Source organism: Schistocerca cancellata, unplaced genomic scaffold, assembly GCF_023864275.1.
Source record: "Schistocerca cancellata isolate TAMUIC-IGC-003103 unplaced genomic scaffold, iqSchCanc2.1 HiC_scaffold_259, whole genome shotgun sequence".
Lineage (NCBI taxonomy): Eukaryota > Metazoa > Arthropoda > Insecta > Orthoptera > Acrididae > Schistocerca > Schistocerca cancellata.
Window position 1 is genome coordinate 63,282 of NW_026046281.1, and position 23,644 is coordinate 86,925.

The 23,644-nt window shown below is 51.3% G+C and overlaps 47 non-coding genes across 47 annotated transcripts; 10 read left to right on the forward strand and 37 right to left on the reverse strand.

Annotated features, from left to right (window-relative positions):
- The first annotated feature begins 224 nt into the window (after positions 1–224).
- On the forward strand, positions 225–296 carry Trnag-ucc (transfer RNA glycine (anticodon UCC)). Its single transcript has one exon. It is a non-coding gene; the product is annotated as a tRNA-Gly (tRNA).
- Positions 297–1,040: 744 nt separating this feature from the next.
- Positions 1,041–1,114, reverse strand: Trnai-aau (transfer RNA isoleucine (anticodon AAU)). The gene has a single exon. It is a non-coding gene; the product is annotated as a tRNA-Ile (tRNA).
- A 256-nt stretch (positions 1,115–1,370) lies between these two features.
- Positions 1,371–1,442, reverse strand: Trnae-cuc (transfer RNA glutamic acid (anticodon CUC)). The gene has a single exon. It is a non-coding gene; the product is annotated as a tRNA-Glu (tRNA).
- Positions 1,443–1,896: 454 nt separating this feature from the next.
- On the reverse strand, positions 1,897–1,969 carry Trnam-cau (transfer RNA methionine (anticodon CAU)). The gene has a single exon. It is a non-coding gene; the product is annotated as a tRNA-Met (tRNA).
- Positions 1,970–2,245: 276 nt separating this feature from the next.
- Trnag-gcc (transfer RNA glycine (anticodon GCC)) lies at positions 2,246–2,316 on the reverse strand. The gene has a single exon. It is a non-coding gene; the product is annotated as a tRNA-Gly (tRNA).
- Positions 2,317–2,636: 320 nt separating this feature from the next.
- Positions 2,637–2,708, forward strand: Trnag-ucc (transfer RNA glycine (anticodon UCC)). Its single transcript has one exon. It is a non-coding gene; the product is annotated as a tRNA-Gly (tRNA).
- Positions 2,709–3,452: 744 nt separating this feature from the next.
- Positions 3,453–3,526, reverse strand: Trnai-aau (transfer RNA isoleucine (anticodon AAU)). Its single transcript has one exon. It is a non-coding gene; the product is annotated as a tRNA-Ile (tRNA).
- Positions 3,527–3,782: 256 nt separating this feature from the next.
- Trnae-cuc (transfer RNA glutamic acid (anticodon CUC)) lies at positions 3,783–3,854 on the reverse strand. The gene has a single exon. It is a non-coding gene; the product is annotated as a tRNA-Glu (tRNA).
- A 454-nt stretch (positions 3,855–4,308) lies between these two features.
- Positions 4,309–4,381, reverse strand: Trnam-cau (transfer RNA methionine (anticodon CAU)). Its single transcript has one exon. It is a non-coding gene; the product is annotated as a tRNA-Met (tRNA).
- A 276-nt stretch (positions 4,382–4,657) lies between these two features.
- On the reverse strand, positions 4,658–4,728 carry Trnag-gcc (transfer RNA glycine (anticodon GCC)). Its single transcript has one exon. It is a non-coding gene; the product is annotated as a tRNA-Gly (tRNA).
- A 320-nt stretch (positions 4,729–5,048) lies between these two features.
- On the forward strand, positions 5,049–5,120 carry Trnag-ucc (transfer RNA glycine (anticodon UCC)). The gene has a single exon. It is a non-coding gene; the product is annotated as a tRNA-Gly (tRNA).
- Positions 5,121–5,864: 744 nt separating this feature from the next.
- On the reverse strand, positions 5,865–5,938 carry Trnai-aau (transfer RNA isoleucine (anticodon AAU)). Its single transcript has one exon. It is a non-coding gene; the product is annotated as a tRNA-Ile (tRNA).
- Positions 5,939–6,194: 256 nt separating this feature from the next.
- Trnae-cuc (transfer RNA glutamic acid (anticodon CUC)) lies at positions 6,195–6,266 on the reverse strand. The gene has a single exon. It is a non-coding gene; the product is annotated as a tRNA-Glu (tRNA).
- Positions 6,267–6,720: 454 nt separating this feature from the next.
- On the reverse strand, positions 6,721–6,793 carry Trnam-cau (transfer RNA methionine (anticodon CAU)). The gene has a single exon. It is a non-coding gene; the product is annotated as a tRNA-Met (tRNA).
- A 276-nt stretch (positions 6,794–7,069) lies between these two features.
- Positions 7,070–7,140, reverse strand: Trnag-gcc (transfer RNA glycine (anticodon GCC)). The gene has a single exon. It is a non-coding gene; the product is annotated as a tRNA-Gly (tRNA).
- A 320-nt stretch (positions 7,141–7,460) lies between these two features.
- On the forward strand, positions 7,461–7,532 carry Trnag-ucc (transfer RNA glycine (anticodon UCC)). The gene has a single exon. It is a non-coding gene; the product is annotated as a tRNA-Gly (tRNA).
- Positions 7,533–8,276: 744 nt separating this feature from the next.
- Positions 8,277–8,350, reverse strand: Trnai-aau (transfer RNA isoleucine (anticodon AAU)). Its single transcript has one exon. It is a non-coding gene; the product is annotated as a tRNA-Ile (tRNA).
- Positions 8,351–8,606: 256 nt separating this feature from the next.
- On the reverse strand, positions 8,607–8,678 carry Trnae-cuc (transfer RNA glutamic acid (anticodon CUC)). The gene has a single exon. It is a non-coding gene; the product is annotated as a tRNA-Glu (tRNA).
- An 803-nt stretch (positions 8,679–9,481) lies between these two features.
- Trnag-gcc (transfer RNA glycine (anticodon GCC)) lies at positions 9,482–9,552 on the reverse strand. Its single transcript has one exon. It is a non-coding gene; the product is annotated as a tRNA-Gly (tRNA).
- A 320-nt stretch (positions 9,553–9,872) lies between these two features.
- On the forward strand, positions 9,873–9,944 carry Trnag-ucc (transfer RNA glycine (anticodon UCC)). Its single transcript has one exon. It is a non-coding gene; the product is annotated as a tRNA-Gly (tRNA).
- Positions 9,945–10,688: 744 nt separating this feature from the next.
- On the reverse strand, positions 10,689–10,762 carry Trnai-aau (transfer RNA isoleucine (anticodon AAU)). Its single transcript has one exon. It is a non-coding gene; the product is annotated as a tRNA-Ile (tRNA).
- A 256-nt stretch (positions 10,763–11,018) lies between these two features.
- Positions 11,019–11,090, reverse strand: Trnae-cuc (transfer RNA glutamic acid (anticodon CUC)). The gene has a single exon. It is a non-coding gene; the product is annotated as a tRNA-Glu (tRNA).
- Positions 11,091–11,544: 454 nt separating this feature from the next.
- On the reverse strand, positions 11,545–11,617 carry Trnam-cau (transfer RNA methionine (anticodon CAU)). Its single transcript has one exon. It is a non-coding gene; the product is annotated as a tRNA-Met (tRNA).
- A 276-nt stretch (positions 11,618–11,893) lies between these two features.
- On the reverse strand, positions 11,894–11,964 carry Trnag-gcc (transfer RNA glycine (anticodon GCC)). Its single transcript has one exon. It is a non-coding gene; the product is annotated as a tRNA-Gly (tRNA).
- Positions 11,965–12,284: 320 nt separating this feature from the next.
- Trnag-ucc (transfer RNA glycine (anticodon UCC)) lies at positions 12,285–12,356 on the forward strand. The gene has a single exon. It is a non-coding gene; the product is annotated as a tRNA-Gly (tRNA).
- Positions 12,357–13,100: 744 nt separating this feature from the next.
- On the reverse strand, positions 13,101–13,174 carry Trnai-aau (transfer RNA isoleucine (anticodon AAU)). Its single transcript has one exon. It is a non-coding gene; the product is annotated as a tRNA-Ile (tRNA).
- Positions 13,175–13,430: 256 nt separating this feature from the next.
- Trnae-cuc (transfer RNA glutamic acid (anticodon CUC)) lies at positions 13,431–13,502 on the reverse strand. Its single transcript has one exon. It is a non-coding gene; the product is annotated as a tRNA-Glu (tRNA).
- A 454-nt stretch (positions 13,503–13,956) lies between these two features.
- On the reverse strand, positions 13,957–14,029 carry Trnam-cau (transfer RNA methionine (anticodon CAU)). Its single transcript has one exon. It is a non-coding gene; the product is annotated as a tRNA-Met (tRNA).
- Positions 14,030–14,305: 276 nt separating this feature from the next.
- Positions 14,306–14,376, reverse strand: Trnag-gcc (transfer RNA glycine (anticodon GCC)). The gene has a single exon. It is a non-coding gene; the product is annotated as a tRNA-Gly (tRNA).
- A 320-nt stretch (positions 14,377–14,696) lies between these two features.
- Trnag-ucc (transfer RNA glycine (anticodon UCC)) lies at positions 14,697–14,768 on the forward strand. Its single transcript has one exon. It is a non-coding gene; the product is annotated as a tRNA-Gly (tRNA).
- Positions 14,769–15,512: 744 nt separating this feature from the next.
- On the reverse strand, positions 15,513–15,586 carry Trnai-aau (transfer RNA isoleucine (anticodon AAU)). The gene has a single exon. It is a non-coding gene; the product is annotated as a tRNA-Ile (tRNA).
- Positions 15,587–15,842: 256 nt separating this feature from the next.
- Positions 15,843–15,914, reverse strand: Trnae-cuc (transfer RNA glutamic acid (anticodon CUC)). Its single transcript has one exon. It is a non-coding gene; the product is annotated as a tRNA-Glu (tRNA).
- A 454-nt stretch (positions 15,915–16,368) lies between these two features.
- Trnam-cau (transfer RNA methionine (anticodon CAU)) lies at positions 16,369–16,441 on the reverse strand. Its single transcript has one exon. It is a non-coding gene; the product is annotated as a tRNA-Met (tRNA).
- A 276-nt stretch (positions 16,442–16,717) lies between these two features.
- On the reverse strand, positions 16,718–16,788 carry Trnag-gcc (transfer RNA glycine (anticodon GCC)). Its single transcript has one exon. It is a non-coding gene; the product is annotated as a tRNA-Gly (tRNA).
- Positions 16,789–17,108: 320 nt separating this feature from the next.
- Positions 17,109–17,180, forward strand: Trnag-ucc (transfer RNA glycine (anticodon UCC)). Its single transcript has one exon. It is a non-coding gene; the product is annotated as a tRNA-Gly (tRNA).
- A 744-nt stretch (positions 17,181–17,924) lies between these two features.
- On the reverse strand, positions 17,925–17,998 carry Trnai-aau (transfer RNA isoleucine (anticodon AAU)). Its single transcript has one exon. It is a non-coding gene; the product is annotated as a tRNA-Ile (tRNA).
- Positions 17,999–18,254: 256 nt separating this feature from the next.
- Positions 18,255–18,326, reverse strand: Trnae-cuc (transfer RNA glutamic acid (anticodon CUC)). The gene has a single exon. It is a non-coding gene; the product is annotated as a tRNA-Glu (tRNA).
- A 454-nt stretch (positions 18,327–18,780) lies between these two features.
- On the reverse strand, positions 18,781–18,853 carry Trnam-cau (transfer RNA methionine (anticodon CAU)). The gene has a single exon. It is a non-coding gene; the product is annotated as a tRNA-Met (tRNA).
- A 276-nt stretch (positions 18,854–19,129) lies between these two features.
- On the reverse strand, positions 19,130–19,200 carry Trnag-gcc (transfer RNA glycine (anticodon GCC)). Its single transcript has one exon. It is a non-coding gene; the product is annotated as a tRNA-Gly (tRNA).
- Positions 19,201–19,520: 320 nt separating this feature from the next.
- On the forward strand, positions 19,521–19,592 carry Trnag-ucc (transfer RNA glycine (anticodon UCC)). The gene has a single exon. It is a non-coding gene; the product is annotated as a tRNA-Gly (tRNA).
- A 744-nt stretch (positions 19,593–20,336) lies between these two features.
- On the reverse strand, positions 20,337–20,410 carry Trnai-aau (transfer RNA isoleucine (anticodon AAU)). The gene has a single exon. It is a non-coding gene; the product is annotated as a tRNA-Ile (tRNA).
- A 257-nt stretch (positions 20,411–20,667) lies between these two features.
- Trnae-cuc (transfer RNA glutamic acid (anticodon CUC)) lies at positions 20,668–20,739 on the reverse strand. The gene has a single exon. It is a non-coding gene; the product is annotated as a tRNA-Glu (tRNA).
- A 454-nt stretch (positions 20,740–21,193) lies between these two features.
- Trnam-cau (transfer RNA methionine (anticodon CAU)) lies at positions 21,194–21,266 on the reverse strand. The gene has a single exon. It is a non-coding gene; the product is annotated as a tRNA-Met (tRNA).
- A 276-nt stretch (positions 21,267–21,542) lies between these two features.
- On the reverse strand, positions 21,543–21,613 carry Trnag-gcc (transfer RNA glycine (anticodon GCC)). The gene has a single exon. It is a non-coding gene; the product is annotated as a tRNA-Gly (tRNA).
- Positions 21,614–21,934: 321 nt separating this feature from the next.
- On the forward strand, positions 21,935–22,006 carry Trnag-ucc (transfer RNA glycine (anticodon UCC)). The gene has a single exon. It is a non-coding gene; the product is annotated as a tRNA-Gly (tRNA).
- A 746-nt stretch (positions 22,007–22,752) lies between these two features.
- On the reverse strand, positions 22,753–22,826 carry Trnai-aau (transfer RNA isoleucine (anticodon AAU)). Its single transcript has one exon. It is a non-coding gene; the product is annotated as a tRNA-Ile (tRNA).
- Positions 22,827–23,082: 256 nt separating this feature from the next.
- On the reverse strand, positions 23,083–23,154 carry Trnae-cuc (transfer RNA glutamic acid (anticodon CUC)). Its single transcript has one exon. It is a non-coding gene; the product is annotated as a tRNA-Glu (tRNA).
- Positions 23,155–23,644: the final 490 nt, after the last annotated feature.

The following is a 23,644-nucleotide window of genomic DNA, read 5'->3' on the forward strand; positions in this document are numbered from 1 at the left end:
GAATCCTGCACTGCACTGCTTAAAAATGACGCCCGAACGCGATCGCCTAAGTACTCTTGCGGCGCACGCACGCGACGACTCTTGCCAAAGGACGCGAAATGTGCGTAGAGACGCTGTCTGGATGCGCTCGCCTACGCCGTAATGCGCCTACAGCTACGACCACCTTGAGCCGCCGCCGACAGGCGGGAAGCAGACACAGCGCGGCGTGCGCGGACGGAAACCGTGCGGTGGTGGTGTAATGGTCAGCATAGTTGCCTTCCAAGCAGTTGATCCGGGTTCGATTCCCGGCCACCGCAGCCGGCTTTTAACTTTTGCGTATGAGTACTTTTGCCACGCGTCCTTCAATTAATGTTTCTTTCCCCATCTTACTCGCTGCAGGCCACCCTATAGCGTGTGCGTCGATTCTCCTTGAGTCTCGACTTGTCTCGACTTTGCTCAGCTGACGCGAGAGCTGACGCTCTCCAATCGGCCTATATAAAAAGAACAAGCGCGCAAAACGACTGAGAGAGGTATGGCGAGGCGGGCACCACATTACTTATGCCTCAAGTAAATACCTGCTGCCTGTTATCATGTATTGTCTGATTTTACATGTTCTGTCAGACAAATTCAGTTTTATTACTAGTACATTTCATTTTTTTTTCTTTGTTGAAAATTTTTCAACACGCTCCTTCATTTCACTGTGGCCGCACGGCGCGACTTGGCATACTGAGAGGCAAAATGTGGCGCCAGTGCCCTTGACCGAATAGCGCTGCAGCTCCGAAACCGAAGAGGAAAGAGAAATACGAATTGAAACTATCGGCAGTGCCGTGTGTTCGCAGGCGGTCACCCGCCCAAGCACTGACAACGTCCAGCTTCGCGCAGTAGCGGTGATCGGACGAGAAACTGTGCGTTCACCGTGCTGTGACCAGTGAAGTGTTTTAGCGCGTCCCGACAAGTCGCGTTCTGGTCCCCTATCAGTTCCCACACAATGTGACGATTTCTTTGTCACCATACTTCCCCGCCGAAATCGGCGTTGCCTTTTTGAAAGAGTGAAATCGTAGTGGGCCGTGGGGGGATCGAACCCACGACCTTCGCGTTATTAGCACGACGCTCTAACCAACTGAGCTAACGGACCTCGGTGCAGACAGCCTTCCATCGCTTCGCGGGAATTGCTCTGCGTATTGCCATGTAACATTTCTATGGTAGCAGTCCAACAGTGGAGCAGCGTCTCTTCTCCCTATATTCCGCTGCTCGTAGTAATTTCATTGCGTGACCGTTTCTCTCGACTGTTTTCAGCTGACGTTTATGAACCAGTAGCTATAATGCGAGGAGGGCGTGAAACAGCCTTTCGCAGGGTCAAAACTTGTCGTGATTTTTTCCGAAAAATTCCGTTCCGGTACCGGGAATCGAACCCGGGCCTCCTGGGTGAGAGCCAGGTATCCTAGCCACTAGACCACACCGGACATGCACATTTCTCTCCGGCTTTACACCCGGTCCACTCGCTTTCCGTGTCGCACTTTCCCTGTTTGCGAGCACCTTTTCGCGCGCCCATGGCGAGGCGCGCATGTCAAAAGTCACAATCCATTGCTTTATGCCTCGTTGTTACAGGGGTAGGAGGAAAAGCAAAGCTGTAAGTAGTAATATTTATTTACTTATTTCGCAAGTAAAGACCTGCTGCCTGTCATCATACAGCAGGTCATACATTGTGACTTTACACGTTATATCGTACGAAATTCAGTTTTATTACTAGTACTTTTTTCCTTGAAAATTTTACATAAGAACTGCAAGTAGTAATAACGGGAAGTAAACATTATCACGCTGAGTCGTTGAAGCCTTGTGGATAACAAAGTACAAAGTGTTTCGCTGCTTCGCAAACCCCAGAGCCGTCAATTTAGCTGTGGACGAAAGTAAATTAAATGCCCCGGTTGAGGATCGAACTCACGACCTTAAGATTATGAGACTTACGCGCTGCCTACTGCGCTACCGAGGCAAGTGATCTCGGTAAGTACCAAATACCAGTGGTAGAGAGTCTGCACTTCCTGGCTCATTTTTTTCTGTTGCTACACGTGCATTCCCGGCGCGACAGGCAACTTGCGATGCTAGGCCGACGCCAGTATGTAGAATAGCACACAAGAGTCCAAACGAGCAGTCGTGTGCGCTGCATGTTAGGTTATTTCCCACGGAAATACCGCGGTGCATTCTCATGGCTCACGCAGTTCGAGTGCGAAAGACACGCAGCGCCACTATCGGAGAAAAAACAAAATGATGCATCGGCCGGGAATCGAACCCGGGCCGCCCGCGTGGCAGGCGAGCATTCTACCACTGAACCACCGATGCTCAGCTTCCTGGTGCTTTCCGCGGCAGACGCCTGAGGGGAAAGTGGGACTGCCGTCCAGCGCCGTCGCATCCTCTCGAGAGAATGCTACAGACGCTGAATCCTGCACTGCACTGCTTAAAAATGACGCCCGAACGCGATCGCCTAAGTACTCTTGCGGCGCACGCACGCGACGACTCTTGCCAAAGGACGCGAAATGTGCGTAGAGACGCTGTCTGGATGCGCTCGCCTACGCCGTAATGCGCCTACAGCTACGACCACCTTGAGCCGCCGCCGACAGGCGGGAAGCAGACACAGCGCGGCGTGCGCGGACGGAAACCGTGCGGTGGTGGTGTAATGGTCAGCATAGTTGCCTTCCAAGCAGTTGATCCGGGTTCGATTCCCGGCCACCGCAGCCGGCTTTTAACTTTTGCGTATGAGTACTTTTGCCACGCGTCCTTCAATTAATGTTTCTTTCCCCATCTTACTCGCTGCAGGCCACCCTATAGCGTGTGCGTCGATTCTCCTTGAGTCTCGACTTGTCTCGACTTTGCTCAGCTGACGCGAGAGCTGACGCTCTCCAATCGGCCTATATAAAAAGAACAAGCGCGCAAAACGACTGAGAGAGGTATGGCGAGGCGGGCACCACATTACTTATGCCTCAAGTAAATACCTGCTGCCTGTTATCATGTATTGTCTGATTTTACATGTTCTGTCAGACAAATTCAGTTTTATTACTAGTACATTTCATTTTTTTTTCTTTGTTGAAAATTTTTCAACACGCTCCTTCATTTCACTGTGGCCGCACGGCGCGACTTGGCATACTGAGAGGCAAAATGTGGCGCCAGTGCCCTTGACCGAATAGCGCTGCAGCTCCGAAACCGAAGAGGAAAGAGAAATACGAATTGAAACTATCGGCAGTGCCGTGTGTTCGCAGGCGGTCACCCGCCCAAGCACTGACAACGTCCAGCTTCGCGCAGTAGCGGTGATCGGACGAGAAACTGTGCGTTCACCGTGCTGTGACCAGTGAAGTGTTTTAGCGCGTCCCGACAAGTCGCGTTCTGGTCCCCTATCAGTTCCCACACAATGTGACGATTTCTTTGTCACCATACTTCCCCGCCGAAATCGGCGTTGCCTTTTTGAAAGAGTGAAATCGTAGTGGGCCGTGGGGGGATCGAACCCACGACCTTCGCGTTATTAGCACGACGCTCTAACCAACTGAGCTAACGGACCTCGGTGCAGACAGCCTTCCATCGCTTCGCGGGAATTGCTCTGCGTATTGCCATGTAACATTTCTATGGTAGCAGTCCAACAGTGGAGCAGCGTCTCTTCTCCCTATATTCCGCTGCTCGTAGTAATTTCATTGCGTGACCGTTTCTCTCGACTGTTTTCAGCTGACGTTTATGAACCAGTAGCTATAATGCGAGGAGGGCGTGAAACAGCCTTTCGCAGGGTCAAAACTTGTCGTGATTTTTTCCGAAAAATTCCGTTCCGGTACCGGGAATCGAACCCGGGCCTCCTGGGTGAGAGCCAGGTATCCTAGCCACTAGACCACACCGGACATGCACATTTCTCTCCGGCTTTACACCCGGTCCACTCGCTTTCCGTGTCGCACTTTCCCTGTTTGCGAGCACCTTTTCGCGCGCCCATGGCGAGGCGCGCATGTCAAAAGTCACAATCCATTGCTTTATGCCTCGTTGTTACAGGGGTAGGAGGAAAAGCAAAGCTGTAAGTAGTAATATTTATTTACTTATTTCGCAAGTAAAGACCTGCTGCCTGTCATCATACAGCAGGTCATACATTGTGACTTTACACGTTATATCGTACGAAATTCAGTTTTATTACTAGTACTTTTTTCCTTGAAAATTTTACATAAGAACTGCAAGTAGTAATAACGGGAAGTAAACATTATCACGCTGAGTCGTTGAAGCCTTGTGGATAACAAAGTACAAAGTGTTTCGCTGCTTCGCAAACCCCAGAGCCGTCAATTTAGCTGTGGACGAAAGTAAATTAAATGCCCCAGTTGAGGATCGAACTCACGACCTTAAGATTATGAGACTTACGCGCTGCCTACTGCGCTACCGAGGCAAGTGATCTCGGTAAGTACCAAATACCAGTGGTAGAGAGTCTGCACTTCCTGGCTCATTTTTTTCTGTTGCTACACGTGCATTCCCGGCGCGACAGGCAACTTGCGATGCTAGGCCGACGCCAGTATGTAGAATAGCACACAAGAGTCCAAACGAGCAGTCGTGTGCGCTGCATGTTAGGTTATTTCCCACGGAAATACCGCGGTGCATTCTCATGGCTCACGCAGTTCGAGTGCGAAAGACACGCAGCGCCACTATCGGAGAAAAAACAAAATGATGCATCGGCCGGGAATCGAACCCGGGCCGCCCGCGTGGCAGGCGAGCATTCTACCACTGAACCACCGATGCTCAGCTTCCTGGTGCTTTCCGCGGCAGACGCCTGAGGGGAAAGTGGGACTGCCGTCCAGCGCCGTCGCATCCTCTCGAGAGAATGCTACAGACGCTGAATCCTGCACTGCACTGCTTAAAAATGACGCCCGAACGCGATCGCCTAAGTACTCTTGCGGCGCACGCACGCGACGACTCTTGCCAAAGGACGCGAAATGTGCGTAGAGACGCTGTCTGGATGCGCTCGCCTACGCCGTAATGCGCCTACAGCTACGACCACCTTGAGCCGCCGCCGACAGGCGGGAAGCAGACACAGCGCGGCGTGCGCGGACGGAAACCGTGCGGTGGTGGTGTAATGGTCAGCATAGTTGCCTTCCAAGCAGTTGATCCGGGTTCGATTCCCGGCCACCGCAGCCGGCTTTTAACTTTTGCGTATGAGTACTTTTGCCACGCGTCCTTCAATTAATGTTTCTTTCCCCATCTTACTCGCTGCAGGCCACCCTATAGCGTGTGCGTCGATTCTCCTTGAGTCTCGACTTGTCTCGACTTTGCTCAGCTGACGCGAGAGCTGACGCTCTCCAATCGGCCTATATAAAAAGAACAAGCGCGCAAAACGACTGAGAGAGGTATGGCGAGGCGGGCACCACATTACTTATGCCTCAAGTAAATACCTGCTGCCTGTTATCATGTATTGTCTGATTTTACATGTTCTGTCAGACAAATTCAGTTTTATTACTAGTACATTTCATTTTTTTTTCTTTGTTGAAAATTTTTCAACACGCTCCTTCATTTCACTGTGGCCGCACGGCGCGACTTGGCATACTGAGAGGCAAAATGTGGCGCCAGTGCCCTTGACCGAATAGCGCTGCAGCTCCGAAACCGAAGAGGAAAGAGAAATACGAATTGAAACTATCGGCAGTGCCGTGTGTTCGCAGGCGGTCACCCGCCCAAGCACTGACAACGTCCAGCTTCGCGCAGTAGCGGTGATCGGACGAGAAACTGTGCGTTCACCGTGCTGTGACCAGTGAAGTGTTTTAGCGCGTCCCGACAAGTCGCGTTCTGGTCCCCTATCAGTTCCCACACAATGTGACGATTTCTTTGTCACCATACTTCCCCGCCGAAATCGGCGTTGCCTTTTTGAAAGAGTGAAATCGTAGTGGGCCGTGGGGGGATCGAACCCACGACCTTCGCGTTATTAGCACGACGCTCTAACCAACTGAGCTAACGGACCTCGGTGCAGACAGCCTTCCATCGCTTCGCGGGAATTGCTCTGCGTATTGCCATGTAACATTTCTATGGTAGCAGTCCAACAGTGGAGCAGCGTCTCTTCTCCCTATATTCCGCTGCTCGTAGTAATTTCATTGCGTGACCGTTTCTCTCGACTGTTTTCAGCTGACGTTTATGAACCAGTAGCTATAATGCGAGGAGGGCGTGAAACAGCCTTTCGCAGGGTCAAAACTTGTCGTGATTTTTTCCGAAAAATTCCGTTCCGGTACCGGGAATCGAACCCGGGCCTCCTGGGTGAGAGCCAGGTATCCTAGCCACTAGACCACACCGGACATGCACATTTCTCTCCGGCTTTACACCCGGTCCACTCGCTTTCCGTGTCGCACTTTCCCTGTTTGCGAGCACCTTTTCGCGCGCCCATGGCGAGGCGCGCATGTCAAAAGTCACAATCCATTGCTTTATGCCTCGTTGTTACAGGGGTAGGAGGAAAAGCAAAGCTGTAAGTAGTAATATTTATTTACTTATTTCGCAAGTAAAGACCTGCTGCCTGTCATCATACAGCAGGTCATACATTGTGACTTTACACGTTATATCGTACGAAATTCAGTTTTATTACTAGTACTTTTTTCCTTGAAAATTTTACATAAGAACTGCAAGTAGTAATAACGGGAAGTAAACATTATCACGCTGAGTCGTTGAAGCCTTGTGGATAACAAAGTACAAAGTGTTTCGCTGCTTCGCAAACCCCAGAGCCGTCAATTTAGCTGTGGACGAAAGTAAATTAAATGCCCCGGTTGAGGATCGAACTCACGACCTTAAGATTATGAGACTTACGCGCTGCCTACTGCGCTACCGAGGCAAGTGATCTCGGTAAGTACCAAATACCAGTGGTAGAGAGTCTGCACTTCCTGGCTCATTTTTTTCTGTTGCTACACGTGCATTCCCGGCGCGACAGGCAACTTGCGATGCTAGGCCGACGCCAGTATGTAGAATAGCACACAAGAGTCCAAACGAGCAGTCGTGTGCGCTGCATGTTAGGTTATTTCCCACGGAAATACCGCGGTGCATTCTCATGGCTCACGCAGTTCGAGTGCGAAAGACACGCAGCGCCACTATCGGAGAAAAAACAAAATGATGCATCGGCCGGGAATCGAACCCGGGCCGCCCGCGTGGCAGGCGAGCATTCTACCACTGAACCACCGATGCTCAGCTTCCTGGTGCTTTCCGCGGCAGACGCCTGAGGGGAAAGTGGGACTGCCGTCCAGCGCCGTCGCATCCTCTCGAGAGAATGCTACAGACGCTGAATCCTGCACTGCACTGCTTAAAAATGACGCCCGAACGCGATCGCCTAAGTACTCTTGCGGCGCACGCACGCGACGACTCTTGCCAAAGGACGCGAAATGTGCGTAGAGACGCTGTCTGGATGCGCTCGCCTACGCCGTAATGCGCCTACAGCTACGACCACCTTGAGCCGCCGCCGACAGGCGGGAAGCAGACACAGCGCGGCGTGCGCGGACGGAAACCGTGCGGTGGTGGTGTAATGGTCAGCATAGTTGCCTTCCAAGCAGTTGATCCGGGTTCGATTCCCGGCCACCGCAGCCGGCTTTTAACTTTTGCGTATGAGTACTTTTGCCACGCGTCCTTCAATTAATGTTTCTTTCCCCATCTTACTCGCTGCAGGCCACCCTATAGCGTGTGCGTCGATTCTCCTTGAGTCTCGACTTGTCTCGACTTTGCTCAGCTGACGCGAGAGCTGACGCTCTCCAATCGGCCTATATAAAAAGAACAAGCGCGCAAAACGACTGAGAGAGGTATGGCGAGGCGGGCACCACATTACTTATGCCTCAAGTAAATACCTGCTGCCTGTTATCATGTATTGTCTGATTTTACATGTTCTGTCAGACAAATTCAGTTTTATTACTAGTACATTTCATTTTTTTTTCTTTGTTGAAAATTTTTCAACACGCTCCTTCATTTCACTGTGGCCGCACGGCGCGACTTGGCATACTGAGAGGCAAAATGTGGCGCCAGTGCCCTTGACCGAATAGCGCTGCAGCTCCGAAACCGAAGAGGAAAGAGAAATACGAATTGAAACTATCGGCAGTGCCGTGTGTTCGCAGGCGGTCACCCGCCCAAGCACTGACAACGTCCAGCTTCGCGCAGTAGCGGTGATCGGACGAGAAACTGTGCGTTCACCGTGCTGTGACCAGTGAAGTGTTTTAGCGCGTCCCGACAAGTCGCGTTCTGGTCCCCTATCAGTTCCCACACAATGTGACGATTTCTTTGTCACCATACTTCCCCGCCGAAATCGGCGTTGCCTTTTTGAAAGAGTGAAATCGTAGTGGGCCGTGGGGGGATCGAACCCACGACCTTCGCGTTATTAGCACGACGCTCTAACCAACTGAGCTAACGGACCTCGGTGCAGACAGCCTTCCATCGCTTCGCGGGAATTGCTCTGCGTATTGCCATGTAACATTTCTATGGTAGCAGTCCAACAGTGGAGCAGCGTCTCTTCTCCCTATATTCCGCTGCTCGTAGTAATTTCATTGCGTGACCGTTTCTCTCGACTGTTTTCAGCTGACGTTTATGAACCAGTAGCTATAATGCGAGGAGGGCGTGAAACAGCCTTTCGCAGGGTCAAAACTTGTCGTGATTTTTTCCGAAAAATTCCGTTCCGGTACCGGGAATCGAACCCGGGCCTCCTGGGTGAGAGCCAGGTATCCTAGCCACTAGACCACACCGGACATGCACATTTCTCTCCGGCTTTACACCCGGTCCACTCGCTTTCCGTGTCGCACTTTCCCTGTTTGCGAGCACCTTTTCGCGCGCCCATGGCGAGGCGCGCATGTCAAAAGTCACAATCCATTGCTTTATGCCTCGTTGTTACAGGGGTAGGAGGAAAAGCAAAGCTGTAAGTAGTAATATTTATTTACTTATTTCGCAAGTAAAGACCTGCTGCCTGTCATCATACAGCAGGTCATACATTGTGACTTTACACGTTATATCGTACGAAATTCAGTTTTATTACTAGTACTTTTTTCCTTGAAAATTTTACATAAGAACTGCAAGTAGTAATAACGGGAAGTAAACATTATCACGCTGAGTCGTTGAAGCCTTGTGGATAACAAAGTACAAAGTGTTTCGCTGCTTCGCAAACCCCAGAGCCGTCAATTTAGCTGTGGACGAAAGTAAATTAAATGCCCCGGTTGAGGATCGAACTCACGACCTTAACATTATGAGACTTACGCGCTGCCTACTGCGCTACCGAGGCAAGTGATCTCGGTAAGTACCAAATACCAGTGGTAGAGAGTCTGCACTTCCTGGCTCATTTTTTTCTGTTGCTACACGTGCATTCCCGGCGCGACAGGCAACTTGCGATGCTAGGCCGACGCCAGTATGTAGAATAGCACACAAGAGTCCAAACGAGCAGTCGTGTGCGCTGCATGTTAGGTTATTTCCCACGGAAATACCGCGGTGCATTCTCATGGCTCACGCAGTTCGAGTGCGAAAGACACGCAGCGCCACTATCGGAGAAAAAACAAAATGATGCATCGGCCGGGAATCGAACCCGGGCCGCCCGCGTGGCAGGCGAGCATTCTACCACTGAACCACCGATGCTCAGCTTCCTGGTGCTTTCCGCGGCAGACGCCTGAGGGGAAAGTGGGACTGCCGTCCAGCGCCGTCGCATCCTCTCGAGAGAATGCTACAGACGCTGAATCCTGCACTGCACTGCTTAAAAATGACGCCCGAACGCGATCGCCTAAGTACTCTTGCGGCGCACGCACGCGACGACTCTTGCCAAAGGACGCGAAATGTGCGTAGAGACGCTGTCTGGATGCGCTCGCCTACGCCGTAATGCGCCTACAGCTACGACCACCTTGAGCCGCCGCCGACAGGCGGGAAGCAGACACAGCGCGGCGTGCGCGGACGGAAACCGTGCGGTGGTGGTGTAATGGTCAGCATAGTTGCCTTCCAAGCAGTTGATCCGGGTTCGATTCCCGGCCACCGCAGCCGGCTTTTAACTTTTGCGTATGAGTACTTTTGCCACGCGTCCTTCAATTAATGTTTCTTTCCCCATCTTACTCGCTGCAGGCCACCCTATAGCGTGTGCGTCGATTCTCCTTGAGTCTCGACTTGTCTCGACTTTGCTCAGCTGACGCGAGAGCTGACGCTCTCCAATCGGCCTATATAAAAAGAACAAGCGCGCAAAACGACTGAGAGAGGTATGGCGAGGCGGGCACCACATTACTTATGCCTCAAGTAAATACCTGCTGCCTGTTATCATGTATTGTCTGATTTTACATGTTCTGTCAGACAAATTCAGTTTTATTACTAGTACATTTCATTTTTTTTTCTTTGTTGAAAATTTTTCAACACGCTCCTTCATTTCACTGTGGCCGCACGGCGCGACTTGGCATACTGAGAGGCAAAATGTGGCGCCAGTGCCCTTGACCGAATAGCGCTGCAGCTCCGAAACCGAAGAGGAAAGAGAAATACGAATTGAAACTATCGGCAGTGCCGTGTGTTCGCAGGCGGTCACCCGCCCAAGCACTGACAACGTCCAGCTTCGCGCAGTAGCGGTGATCGGACGAGAAACTGTGCGTTCACCGTGCTGTGACCAGTGAAGTGTTTTAGCGCGTCCCGACAAGTCGCGTTCTGGTCCCCTATCAGTTCCCACACAATGTGACGATTTCTTTGTCACCATACTTCCCCGCCGAAATCGGCGTTGCCTTTTTGAAAGAGTGAAATCGTAGTGGGCCGTGGGGGGATCGAACCCACGACCTTCGCGTTATTAGCACGACGCTCTAACCAACTGAGCTAACGGACCTCGGTGCAGACAGCCTTCCATCGCTTCGCGGGAATTGCTCTGCGTATTGCCATGTAACATTTCTATGGTAGCAGTCCAACAGTGGAGCAGCGTCTCTTCTCCCTATATTCCGCTGCTCGTAGTAATTTCATTGCGTGACCGTTTCTCTCGACTGTTTTCAGCTGACGTTTATGAACCAGTAGCTATAATGCGAGGAGGGCGTGAAACAGCCTTTCGCAGGGTCAAAACTTGTCGTGATTTTTTCCGAAAAATTCCGTTCCGGTACCGGGAATCGAACCCGGGCCTCCTGGGTGAGAGCCAGGTATCCTAGCCACTAGACCACACCGGACATGCACATTTCTCTCCGGCTTTACACCCGGTCCACTCGCTTTCCGTGTCGCACTTTCCCTGTTTGCGAGCACCTTTTCGCGCGCCCATGGCGAGGCGCGCATGTCAAAAGTCACAATCCATTGCTTTATGCCTCGTTGTTACAGGGGTAGGAGGAAAAGCAAAGCTGTAAGTAGTAATATTTATTTACTTATTTCGCAAGTAAAGACCTGCTGCCTGTCATCATACAGCAGGTCATACATTGTGACTTTACACGTTATATCGTACGAAATTCAGTTTTATTACTAGTACTTTTTTCCTTGAAAATTTTACATAAGAACTGCAAGTAGTAATAACGGGAAGTAAACATTATCACGCTGAGTCGTTGAAGCCTTGTGGATAACAAAGTACAAAGTGTTTCGCTGCTTCGCAAACCCCAGAGCCGTCAATTTAGCTGTGGACGAAAGTAAATTAAATGCCCCGGTTGAGGATCGAACTCACGACCTTAAGATTATGAGACTTACGCGCTGCCTACTGCGCTACCGAGGCAAGTGATCTCGGTAAGTACCAAATACCAGTGGTAGAGAGTCTGCACTTCCTGGCTCATTTTTTTCTGTTGCTACACGTGCATTCCCGGCGCGACAGGCAACTTGCGATGCTAGGCCGACGCCAGTATGTAGAATAGCACACAAGAGTCCAAACGAGCAGTCGTGTGCGCTGCATGTTAGGTTATTTCCCACGGAAATACCGCGGTGCATTCTCATGGCTCACGCAGTTCGAGTGCGAAAGACACGCAGCGCCACTATCGGAGAAAAAACAAAATGATGCATCGGCCGGGAATCGAACCCGGGCCGCCCGCGTGGCAGGCGAGCATTCTACCACTGAACCACCGATGCTCAGCTTCCTGGTGCTTTCCGCGGCAGACGCCTGAGGGGAAAGTGGGACTGCCGTCCAGCGCCGTCGCATCCTCTCGAGAGAATGCTACAGACGCTGAATCCTGCACTGCACTGCTTAAAAATGACGCCCGAACGCGATCGCCTAAGTACTCTTGCGGCGCACGCACGCGACGACTCTTGCCAAAGGACGCGAAATGTGCGTAGAGACGCTGTCTGGATGCGCTCGCCTACGCCGTAATGCGCCTACAGCTACGACCACCTTGAGCCGCCGCCGACAGGCGGGAAGCAGACACAGCGCGGCGTGCGCGGACGGAAACCGTGCGGTGGTGGTGTAATGGTCAGCATAGTTGCCTTCCAAGCAGTTGATCCGGGTTCGATTCCCGGCCACCGCAGCCGGCTTTTAACTTTTGCGTATGAGTACTTTTGCCACGCGTCCTTCAATTAATGTTTCTTTCCCCATCTTACTCGCTGCAGGCCACCCTATAGCGTGTGCGTCGATTCTCCTTGAGTCTCGACTTGTCTCGACTTTGCTCAGCTGACGCGAGAGCTGACGCTCTCCAATCGGCCTATATAAAAAGAACAAGCGCGCAAAACGACTGAGAGAGGTATGGCGAGGCGGGCACCACATTACTTATGCCTCAAGTAAATACCTGCTGCCTGTTATCATGTATTGTCTGATTTTACATGTTCTGTCAGACAAATTCAGTTTTATTACTAGTACATTTCATTTTTTTTTCTTTGTTGAAAATTTTTCAACACGCTCCTTCATTTCACTGTGGCCGCACGGCGCGACTTGGCATACTGAGAGGCAAAATGTGGCGCCAGTGCCCTTGACCGAATAGCGCTGCAGCTCCGAAACCGAAGAGGAAAGAGAAATACGAATTGAAACTATCGGCAGTGCCGTGTGTTCGCAGGCGGTCACCCGCCCAAGCACTGACAACGTCCAGCTTCGCGCAGTAGCGGTGATCGGACGAGAAACTGTGCGTTCACCGTGCTGTGACCAGTGAAGTGTTTTAGCGCGTCCCGACAAGTCGCGTTCTGGTCCCCTATCAGTTCCCACACAATGTGACGATTTCTTTGTCACCATACTTCCCCGCCGAAATCGGCGTTGCCTTTTTGAAAGAGTGAAATCGTAGTGGGCCGTGGGGGGATCGAACCCACGACCTTCGCGTTATTAGCACGACGCTCTAACCAACTGAGCTAACGGACCTCGGTGCAGACAGCCTTCCATCGCTTCGCGGGAATTGCTCTGCGTATTGCCATGTAACATTTCTATGGTAGCAGTCCAACAGTGGAGCAGCGTCTCTTCTCCCTATATTCCGCTGCTCGTAGTAATTTCATTGCGTGACCGTTTCTCTCGACTGTTTTCAGCTGACGTTTATGAACCAGTAGCTATAATGCGAGGAGGGCGTGAAACAGCCTTTCGCAGGGTCAAAACTTGTCGTGATTTTTTCCGAAAAATTCCGTTCCGGTACCGGGAATCGAACCCGGGCCTCCTGGGTGAGAGCCAGGTATCCTAGCCACTAGACCACACCGGACATGCACATTTCTCTCCGGCTTTACACCCGGTCCACTCGCTTTCCGTGTCGCACTTTCCCTGTTTGCGAGCACCTTTTCGCGCGCCCATGGCGAGGCGCGCATGTCAAAAGTCACAATCCATTGCTTTATGCCTCGTTGTTACAGGGGTAGGAGGAAAAGCAAAGCTGTAAGTAGTAATATTTATTTACTTATTTCGCAAGTAAAGACCTGCTGCCTGTCATCATACAGCAGGTCATACATTGTGACTTTACACGTTATATCGTACGAAATTCAGTTTTATTACTAGTACTTTTTTCCTTGAAAATTTTACATAAGAACTGCAAGTAGTAATAACGGGAAGTAAACATTATCACGCTGAGTCGTTGAAGCCTTGTGGATAACAAAGTACAAAGTGTTTCGCTGCTTCGCAAACCCCAGAGCCGTCAATTTAGCTGTGGACGAAAGTAAATTAAATGCCCCGGTTGAGGATCGAACTCACGACCTTAAGATTATGAGACTTACGCGCTGCCTACTGCGCTACCGAGGCAAGTGATCTCGGTAAGTACCAAATACCAGTGGTAGAGAGTCTGCACTTCCTGGCTCATTTTTTTCTGTTGCTACACGTGCATTCCCGGCGCGACAGGCAACTTGCGATGCTAGGCCGACGCCAGTATGTAGAATAGCACACAAGAGTCCAAACGAGCAGTCGTGTGCGCTGCATGTTAGGTTATTTCCCACGGAAATACCGCGGTGCATTCTCATGGCTCACGCAGTTCGAGTGCGAAAGACACGCAGCGCCACTATCGGAGAAAAAACAAAATGATGCATCGGCCGGGAATCGAACCCGGGCCGCCCGCGTGGCAGGCGAGCATTCTACCACTGAACCACCGATGCTCAGCTTCCTGGTGCTTTCCGCGGCAGACGCCTGAGGGGAAAGTGGGACTGCCGTCCAGCGCCGTCGCATCCTCTCGAGAGAATGCTACAGACGCTGAATCCTGCACTGCACTGCTTAAAAATGACGCCCGAACGCGATCGCCTAAGTACTCTTGCGGCGCACGCACGCGACGACTCTTGCCAAAGGACGCGAAATGTGCGTAGAGACGCTGTCTGGATGCGCTCGCCTACGCCGTAATGCGCCTACAGCTACGACCACCTTGAGCCGCCGCCGACAGGCGGGAAGCAGACACAGCGCGGCGTGCGCGGACGGAAACCGTGCGGTGGTGGTGTAATGGTCAGCATAGTTGCCTTCCAAGCAGTTGATCCGGGTTCGATTCCCGGCCACCGCAGCCGGCTTTTAACTTTTGCGTATGAGTACTTTTGCCACGCGTCCTTCAATTAATGTTTCTTTCCCCATCTTACTCGCTGCAGGCCACCCTATAGCGTGTGCGTCGATTCTCCTTGAGTCTCGACTTGTCTCGACTTTGCTCAGCTGACGCGAGAGCTGACGCTCTCCAATCGGCCTATATAAAAAGAACAAGCGCGCAAAACGACTGAGAGAGGTATGGCGAGGCGGGCACCACATTACTTATGCCTCAAGTAAATACCTGCTGCCTGTTATCATGTATTGTCTGATTTTACATGTTCTGTCAGACAAATTCAGTTTTATTACTAGTACATTTCATTTTTTTTTCTTTGTTGAAAATTTTTCAACACGCTCCTTCATTTCACTGTGGCCGCACGGCGCGACTTGGCATACTGAGAGGCAAAATGTGGCGCCAGTGCCCTTGACCGAATAGCGCTGCAGCTCCGAAACCGAAGAGGAAAGAGAAATACGAATTGAAACTATCGGCAGTGCCGTGTGTTCGCAGGCGGTCACCCGCCCAAGCACTGACAACGTCCAGCTTCGCGCAGTAGCGGTGATCGGACGAGAAACTGTGCGTTCACCGTGCTGTGACCAGTGAAGTGTTTTAGCGCGTCCCGACAAGTCGCGTTCTGGTCCCCTATCAGTTCCCACACAATGTGACGATTTCTTTGTCACCATACTTCCCCGCCGAAATCGGCGTTGCCTTTTTGAAAGAGTGAAATCGTAGTGGGCCGTGGGGGGATCGAACCCACGACCTTCGCGTTATTAGCACGACGCTCTAACCAACTGAGCTAACGGACCTCGGTGCAGACAGCCTTCCATCGCTTCGCGGGAATTGCTCTGCGTATTGCCATGTAACATTTCTATGGTAGCAGTCCAACAGTGGAGCAGCGTCTCTTCTCCCTATATTCCGCTGCTCGTAGTAATTTCATTGCGTGACCGTTTCTCTCGACTGTTTTCAGCTGACGTTTATGAACCAGTAGCTATAATGCGAGGAGGGCGTGAAACAGCCTTTCGCAGGGTCAAAACTTGTCGTGATTTTTTCCGAAAAATTCCGTTCCGGTACCGGGAATCGAACCCGGGCCTCCTGGGTGAGAGCCAGGTATCCTAGCCACTAGACCACACCGGACATGCACATTTCTCTCCGGCTTTACACCCGGTCCACTCGCTTTCCGTGTCGCACTTTCCCTGTTTGCGAGCACCTTTTCGCGCGCCCATGGCGAGGCGCGCATGTCAAAAGTCACAATCCATTGCTTTATGCCTCGTTGTTACAGGGGTAGGAGGAAAAGCAAAGCTGTAAGTAGTAATATTTATTTACTTATTTCGCAAGTAAAGACCTGCTGCCTGTCATCATACAGCAGGTCATACATTGTGACTTTACACGTTATATCGTACGAAATTCAGTTTTATTACTAGTACTTTTTTCCTTGAAAATTTTACATAAGAACTGCAAGTAGTAATAACGGGAAGTAAACATTATCACGCTGAGTCGTTGAAGCCTTGTGGATAACAAAGTACAAAGTGTTTCGCTGCTTCGCAAACCCCAGAGCCGTCAATTTAGCTGTGGACGAAAGTAAATTAAATGCCCCGGTTGAGGATCGAACTCACGACCTTAAGATTATGAGACTTACGCGCTGCCTACTGCGCTACCGAGGCAAGTGATCTCGGTAAGTACCAAATACCAGTGGTAGAGAGTCTGCACTTCCTGGCTCATTTTTTTCTGTTGCTACACGTGCATTCCCGGCGCGACAGGCAACTTGCGATGCTAGGCCGACGCCAGTATGTAGAATAGCACACAAGAGTCCAAACGAGCAGTCGTGTGCGCTGCATGTTAGGTTATTTCCCACGGAAATACCGCGGTGCATTCTCATGGCTCACGCAGTTCGAGTGCGAAAGACACGCAGCGCCACTATCGGAGAAAAAACAAAATGATGCATCGGCCGGGAATCGAACCCGGGCCGCCCGCGTGGCAGGCGAGCATTCTACCACTGAACCACCGATGCTCAGCTTCCTGGTGCTTTCCGCGGCAGACGCCTGAGGGGAAAGTGGGACTGCCGTCCAGCGCCGTCGCATCCTCTCGAGAGAATGCTACAGACGCTGAATCCTGCACTGCACTGCTTAAAAATGACGCCCGAACGCGATCGCCTAAGTACTCTTGCGGCGCACGCACGCGACGACTCTTGCCAAAGGACGCGAAATGTGCGTAGAGACGCTGTCTGGATGCGCTCGCCTACGCCGTAATGCGCCTACAGCTACGACCACCTTGAGCCGCCGCCGACAGGCGGGAAGCAGACACAGCGCGGCGTGCGCGGACGGAAACCGTGCGGTGGTGGTGTAATGGTCAGCATAGTTGCCTTCCAAGCAGTTGATCCGGGTTCGATTCCCGGCCACCGCAGCCGGCTTTTAACTTTTGCGTATGAGTACTTTTGCCACGCGTCCTTCAATTAATGTTTCTTTCCCCATCTTACTCGCTGCAGGCCACCCTATAGCGTGTGCGTCGATTCTCCTTGAGTCTCGACTTGTCTCGACTTTGCTCAGCTGACGCGAGAGCTGACGCTCTCCAATCGGCCTATATAAAAAGAACAAGCGCGCAAAACGACTGAGAGAGGTATGGCGAGGCGGGCACCACATTACTTATGCCTCAAGTAAATACCTGCTGCCTGTTATCATGTATTGTCTGATTTTACATGTTCTGTCAGACAAATTCAGTTTTATTACTAGTACATTTCATTTTTTTTTCTTTGTTGAAAATTTTTCAACACGCTCCTTCATTTCACTGTGGCCGCACGGCGCGACTTGGCATACTGAGAGGCAAAATGTGGCGCCAGTGCCCTTGACCGAATAGCGCTGCAGCTCCGAAACCGAAGAGGAAAGAGAAATACGAATTGAAACTATCGGCAGTGCCGTGTGTTCGCAGGCGGTCACCCGCCCAAGCACTGACAACGTCCAGCTTCGCGCAGTAGCGGTGATCGGACGAGAAACTGTGCGTTCACCGTGCTGTGACCAGTGAAGTGTTTTAGCGCGTCCCGACAAGTCGCGTTCTGGTCCCCTATCAGTTCCCACACAATGTGACGATTTCTTTGTCACCATACTTCCCCGCCGAAATCGGCGTTGCCTTTTTGAAAGAGTGAAATCGTAGTGGGCCGTGGGGGGATCGAACCCACGACCTTCGCGTTATTAGCACGACGCTCTAACCAACTGAGCTAACGGACCTCGGTGCAGACAGCCTTCCATCGCTTCGCGGGAATTGCTCTGCGTATTGCCATGTAACATTTCTATGGTAGCAGTCCAACAGTGGAGCAGCGTCTCTTCTCCCTATATTCCGCTGCTCGTAGTAATTTCATTGCGTGACCGTTTCTCTCGACTGTTTTCAGCTGACGTTTATGAACCAGTAGCTATAATGCGAGGAGGGCGTGAAACAGCCTTTCGCAGGGTCAAAACTTGTCGTGATTTTTTCCGAAAAATTCCGTTCCGGTACCGGGAATCGAACCCGGGCCTCCTGGGTGAGAGCCAGGTATCCTAGCCACTAGACCACACCGGACATGCACATTTCTCTCCGGCTTTACACCCGGTCCACTCGCTTTCCGTGTCGCACTTTCCCTGTTTGCGAGCACCTTTTCGCGCGCCCATGGCGAGGCGCGCATGTCAAAAGTCACAATCCATTGCTTTATGCCTCGTTGTTACAGGGGTAGGAGGAAAAGCAAAGCTGTAAGTAGTAATATTTATTTACTTATTTCGCAAGTAAAGACCTGCTGCCTGTCATCATACAGCAGGTCATACATTGTGACTTTACACGTTATATCGTACGAAATTCAGTTTTATTACTAGTACTTTTTTCCTTGAAAATTTTACATAAGAACTGCAAGTAGTAATAACGGGAAGTAAACATTATCACGCTGAGTCGTTGAAGCCTTGTGGATAACAAAGTACAAAGTGTTTCGCTGCTTCGCAAACCCCAGAGCCGTCAATTTAGCTGTGGACGAAAGTAAATTAAATGCCCCGGTTGAGGATCGAACTCACGACCTTAAGATTATGAGACTTACGCGCTGCCTACTGCGCTACCGAGGCAAGTGATCTCGGTAAGTACCAAATACCAGTGGTAGAGAGTCTGCACTTCCTGGCTCATTTTTTTCTGTTGCTACACGTGCATTCCCGGCGCGACAGGCAACTTGCGATGCTAGGCCGACGCCAGTATGTAGAATAGCACACAAGAGTCCAAACGAGCAGTCGTGTGCGCTGCATGTTAGGTTATTTCCCACGGAAATACCGCGGTGCATTCTCATGGCTCACGCAGTTCGAGTGCGAAAGACACGCAGCGCCACTATCGGAGAAAAAACAAAATGATGCATCGGCCGGGAATCGAACCCGGGCCGCCCGCGTGGCAGGCGAGCATTCTACCACTGAACCACCGATGCTCAGCTTCCTGGTGCTTTCCGCGGCAGACGCCTGAGGGGAAAGTGGGACTGCCGTCCAGCGCCGTCGCATCCTCTCGAGAGAATGCTACAGACGCTGAATCCTGCACTGCACTGCTTAAAAATGACGCCCGAACGCGATCGCCTAAGTACTCTTGCGGCGCACGCACGCGACGACTCTTGCCAAAGGACGCGAAATGTGCGTAGAGACGCTGTCTGGATGCGCTCGCCTACGCCGTAATGCGCCTACAGCTACGACCACCTTGAGCCGCCGCCGACAGGCGGGAAGCAGACACAGCGCGGCGTGCGCGGACGGAAACCGTGCGGTGGTGGTGTAATGGTCAGCATAGTTGCCTTCCAAGCAGTTGATCCGGGTTCGATTCCCGGCCACCGCAGCCGGCTTTTAACTTTTGCGTATGAGTACTTTTGCCACGCGTCCTTCAATTAATGTTTCTTTCCCCATCTTACTCGCTGCAGGCCACCCTATAGCGTGTGCGTCGATTCTCCTTGAGTCTCGACTTGTCTCGACTTTGCTCAGCTGACGCGAGAGCTGACGCTCTCCAATCGGCCTATATAAAAAGAACAAGCGCGCAAAACGACTGAGAGAGGTATGGCGAGGCGGGCACCACATTACTTATGCCTCAAGTAAATACCTGCTGCCTGTTATCATGTATTGTCTGATTTTACATGTTCTGTCAGACAAATTCAGTTTTATTACTAGTACATTTCATTTTTTTTTCTTTGTTGAAAATTTTTCAACACGCTCCTTCATTTCACTGTGGCCGCACGGCGCGACTTGGCATACTGAGAGGCAAAATGTGGCGCCAGTGCCCTTGACCGAATAGCGCTGCAGCTCCGAAACCGAAGAGGAAAGAGAAATACGAATTGAAACTATCGGCAGTGCCGTGTGTTCGCAGGCGGTCACCCGCCCAAGCACTGACAACGTCCAGCTTCGCGCAGTAGCGGTGATCGGACGAGAAACTGTGCGTTCACCGTGCTGTGACCAGTGAAGTGTTTTAGCGCGTCCCGACAAGTCGCGTTCTGGTCCCCTATCAGTTCCCACACAATGTGACGATTTCTTTGTCACCATACTTCCCCGCCGAAATCGGCGTTGCCTTTTTGAAAGAGTGAAATCGTAGTGGGCCGTGGGGGGATCGAACCCACGACCTTCGCGTTATTAGCACGACGCTCTAACCAACTGAGCTAACGGACCTCGGTGCAGACAGCCTTCCATCGCTTCGCGGGAATTGCTCTGCGTATTGCCATGTAACATTTCTATGGTAGCAGTCCAACAGTGGAGCAGCGTCTCTTCTCCCTATATTCCGCTGCTCGTAGTAATTTCATTGCGTGACCGTTTCTCTCGACTGTTTTCAGCTGACGTTTATGAACCAGTAGCTATAATGCGAGGAGGGCGTGAAACAGCCCTTTCGCAGGGTCAAAACTTGTCGTGATTTTTTCCGAAAAATTCCGTTCCGGTACCGGGAATCGAACCCGGGCCTCCTGGGTGAGAGCCAGGTATCCTAGCCACTAGACCACACCGGACATGCACATTTCTCTCCGGCTTTACACCCGGTCCACTCGCTTTCCGTGTCGCACTTTCCCTGTTTGCGAGCACCTTTTCGCGCGCCCATGGCGAGGCGCGCATGTCAAAAGTCACAATCCATTGCTTTATGCCTCGTTGTTACAGGGGTAGGAGGAAAAGCAAAGCTGTAAGTAGTAATATTTATTTACTTATTTCGCAAGTAAAGACCTGCTGCCTGTCATCATACAGCAGGTCATACATTGTGACTTTACACGTTATATCGTACGAAATTCAGTTTTATTACTAGTACTTTTTTCCTTGAAAATTTTACATAAGAACTGCAAGTAGTAATAACGGGAAGTAAACATTATCACGCTGAGTCGTTGAAGCCTTGTGGATAACAAAGTACAAAGTGTTTCGCTGCTTCGCAAACCCCAGAGCCGTCAATTTAGCTGTGGACGAAAGTAAATTAAATGCCCCGGTTGAGGATCGAACTCACGACCTTAAGATTATGAGACTTACGCGCTGCCTACTGCGCTACCGAGGCAAGTGATCTCGGTAAGTACCAAATACCAGTGGTAGAGAGTCTGCACTTCCTGGCTCATTTTTTTCTGTTGCTACACGTGCATTCCCGGCGCGACAGGCAACTTGCGATGCTAGGCCGACGCCAGTATGTAGAATAGCACACAAGAGTCCAAACGAGCAGTCGTGTGCGCTGCATGTTAGGTTATTTCCCACGGAAATACCGCGGTGCATTCTCATGGCTCACGCAGTTCGAGTGCGAAAGACACGCAGCGCCACTATCGGAGAAAAAACAAAATGATGCATCGGCCGGGAATCGAACCCGGGCCGCCCGCGTGGCAGGCGAGCATTCTACCACTGAACCACCGATGCTCAGCTTCCTGGTGCTTTCCGCGGCAGACGCCTGAGGGGAAAGTGGGACTGCCGTCCAGCGCCGTCGCATCCTCTCGAGAGAATGCTACAGACGCTGAATCCTGCACTGCACTGCTTAAAAATGACGCCCGAACGCGATCGCCTAAGTACTCTTGCGGCGCACGCACGCGACGACTCTTGCCAAAGGACGCGAAATGTGCGTAGAGACGCTGTCTGGATGCGCTCGCCTACGCCGTAATGCGCCTACAGCTACGACCACCTTGAGCCGCCGCCGACAGGCGGGAAGCAGACACAGCGCGGCGTGCGCGGACCGGAAACCGTGCGGTGGTGGTGTAATGGTCAGCATAGTTGCCTTCCAAGCAGTTGATCCGGGTTCGATTCCCGGCCACCGCAGCCGGCTTTTAACTTTTGCGTATGAGTACTTTTGCCACGCGTCCTTCAATTAATGTTTCTTTCCCCATCTTACTCGCTGCAGGCCACCCTATAGCGTGTGCGTCGATTCTCCTTGAGTCTCGACTTGTCTCGACTTTGCTCAGCTGACGCGAGAGCTGACGCTCTCCAATCGGCCTATATAAAAAGAACAAGCGCGCAAAACGACTGAGAGAGGTATGGCGAGGCGGGCACCACATTACTTATGCCTCAAGTAAATACCTGCTGCCTGTTATCATGTATTGTCTGATTTTAACATGTTCTGTCAGACAAATTCAGTTTTATTACTAGTACATTTCATTTTTTTTTCTTTGTTGAAAATTTTTCAACACGCTCCTTCATTTCACTGTGGCCGCACGGCGCGACTTGGCATACTGAGAGGCAAAATGTGGCGCCAGTGCCCTTGACCGAATAGCGCTGCAGCTCCGAAACCGAAGAGGAAAGAGAAATACGAATTGAAACTATCGGCAGTGCCGTGTGTTCGCAGGCGGTCACCCGCCCAAGCACTGACAACGTCCAGCTTCGCGCAGTAGCGGTGATCGGACGAGAAACTGTGCGTTCACCGTGCTGTGACCAGTGAAGTGTTTTAGCGCGCTCCCGACAAGTCGCGTTCTGGTCCCCTATCAGTTCCCACACAATGTGACGATTTCTTTGTCACCATACTTCCCCGCCGAAATCGGCGTTGCCTTTTTGAAAGAGTGAAATCGTAGTGGGCCGTGGGGGGATCGAACCCACGACCTTCGCGTTATTAGCACGACGCTCTAACCAACTGAGCTAACGGACCTCGGTGCAGACAGCCTTCCATCGCTTCGCGGGAATTGCTCTGCGTATTGCCATGTAACATTTCTATGGTAGCAGTCCAACAGTGGAGCAGCGTCTCTTCTCCCTATATTCCGCTGCTCGTAGTAATTTCATTGCGTGACCGTTTCTCTCGACTGTTTTCAGCTGACGTTTATGAACCAGTAGCTATAATGCGAGGAGGGCGTGAAACAGCCTTTCGCAGGGTCAAAACTTGTCGTGATTTTTTCCGAAAAATTCCGTTCCGGTACCGGGAATCGAACCCGGGCCTCCTGGGTGAGAGCCAGGTATCCTAGCCACTAGACCACACCGGACATGCACATTTCTCTCCGGCTTTACACCCGGTCCCACTCGCTTTCCGTGTCGCACTTTCCCTGTTTGCGAGCACCTTTTCGCGCGCCCATGGCGAGGCGCGCATGTCAAAAGTCACAATCCATTGCTTTATGCCTCGTTGTTACAGGGGTAGGAGGAAAAGCAAAGCTGTAAGTAGTAATATTTATTTACTTATTTCGCAAGTAAAGACCTGCTGCCTGTCATCATACAGCAGGTCATACATTGTGACTTTACACGTTATATCGTACGAAATTCAGTTTTATTACTAGTACTTTTTTCCTTGAAAATTTTACATAAGAACTGCAAGTAGTAATAACGGGAAGTAAACATTATCACGCTGAGTCGTTGAAGCCTTGTGGATAACAAAGTACAAAGTGTTTCGCTGCTTCGCAAACCCCAGAGCCGTCAATTTAGCTGTGGACGAAAGTAAATTAAATGCCCCGGTTGAGGATCGAACTCACGACCTTAAGA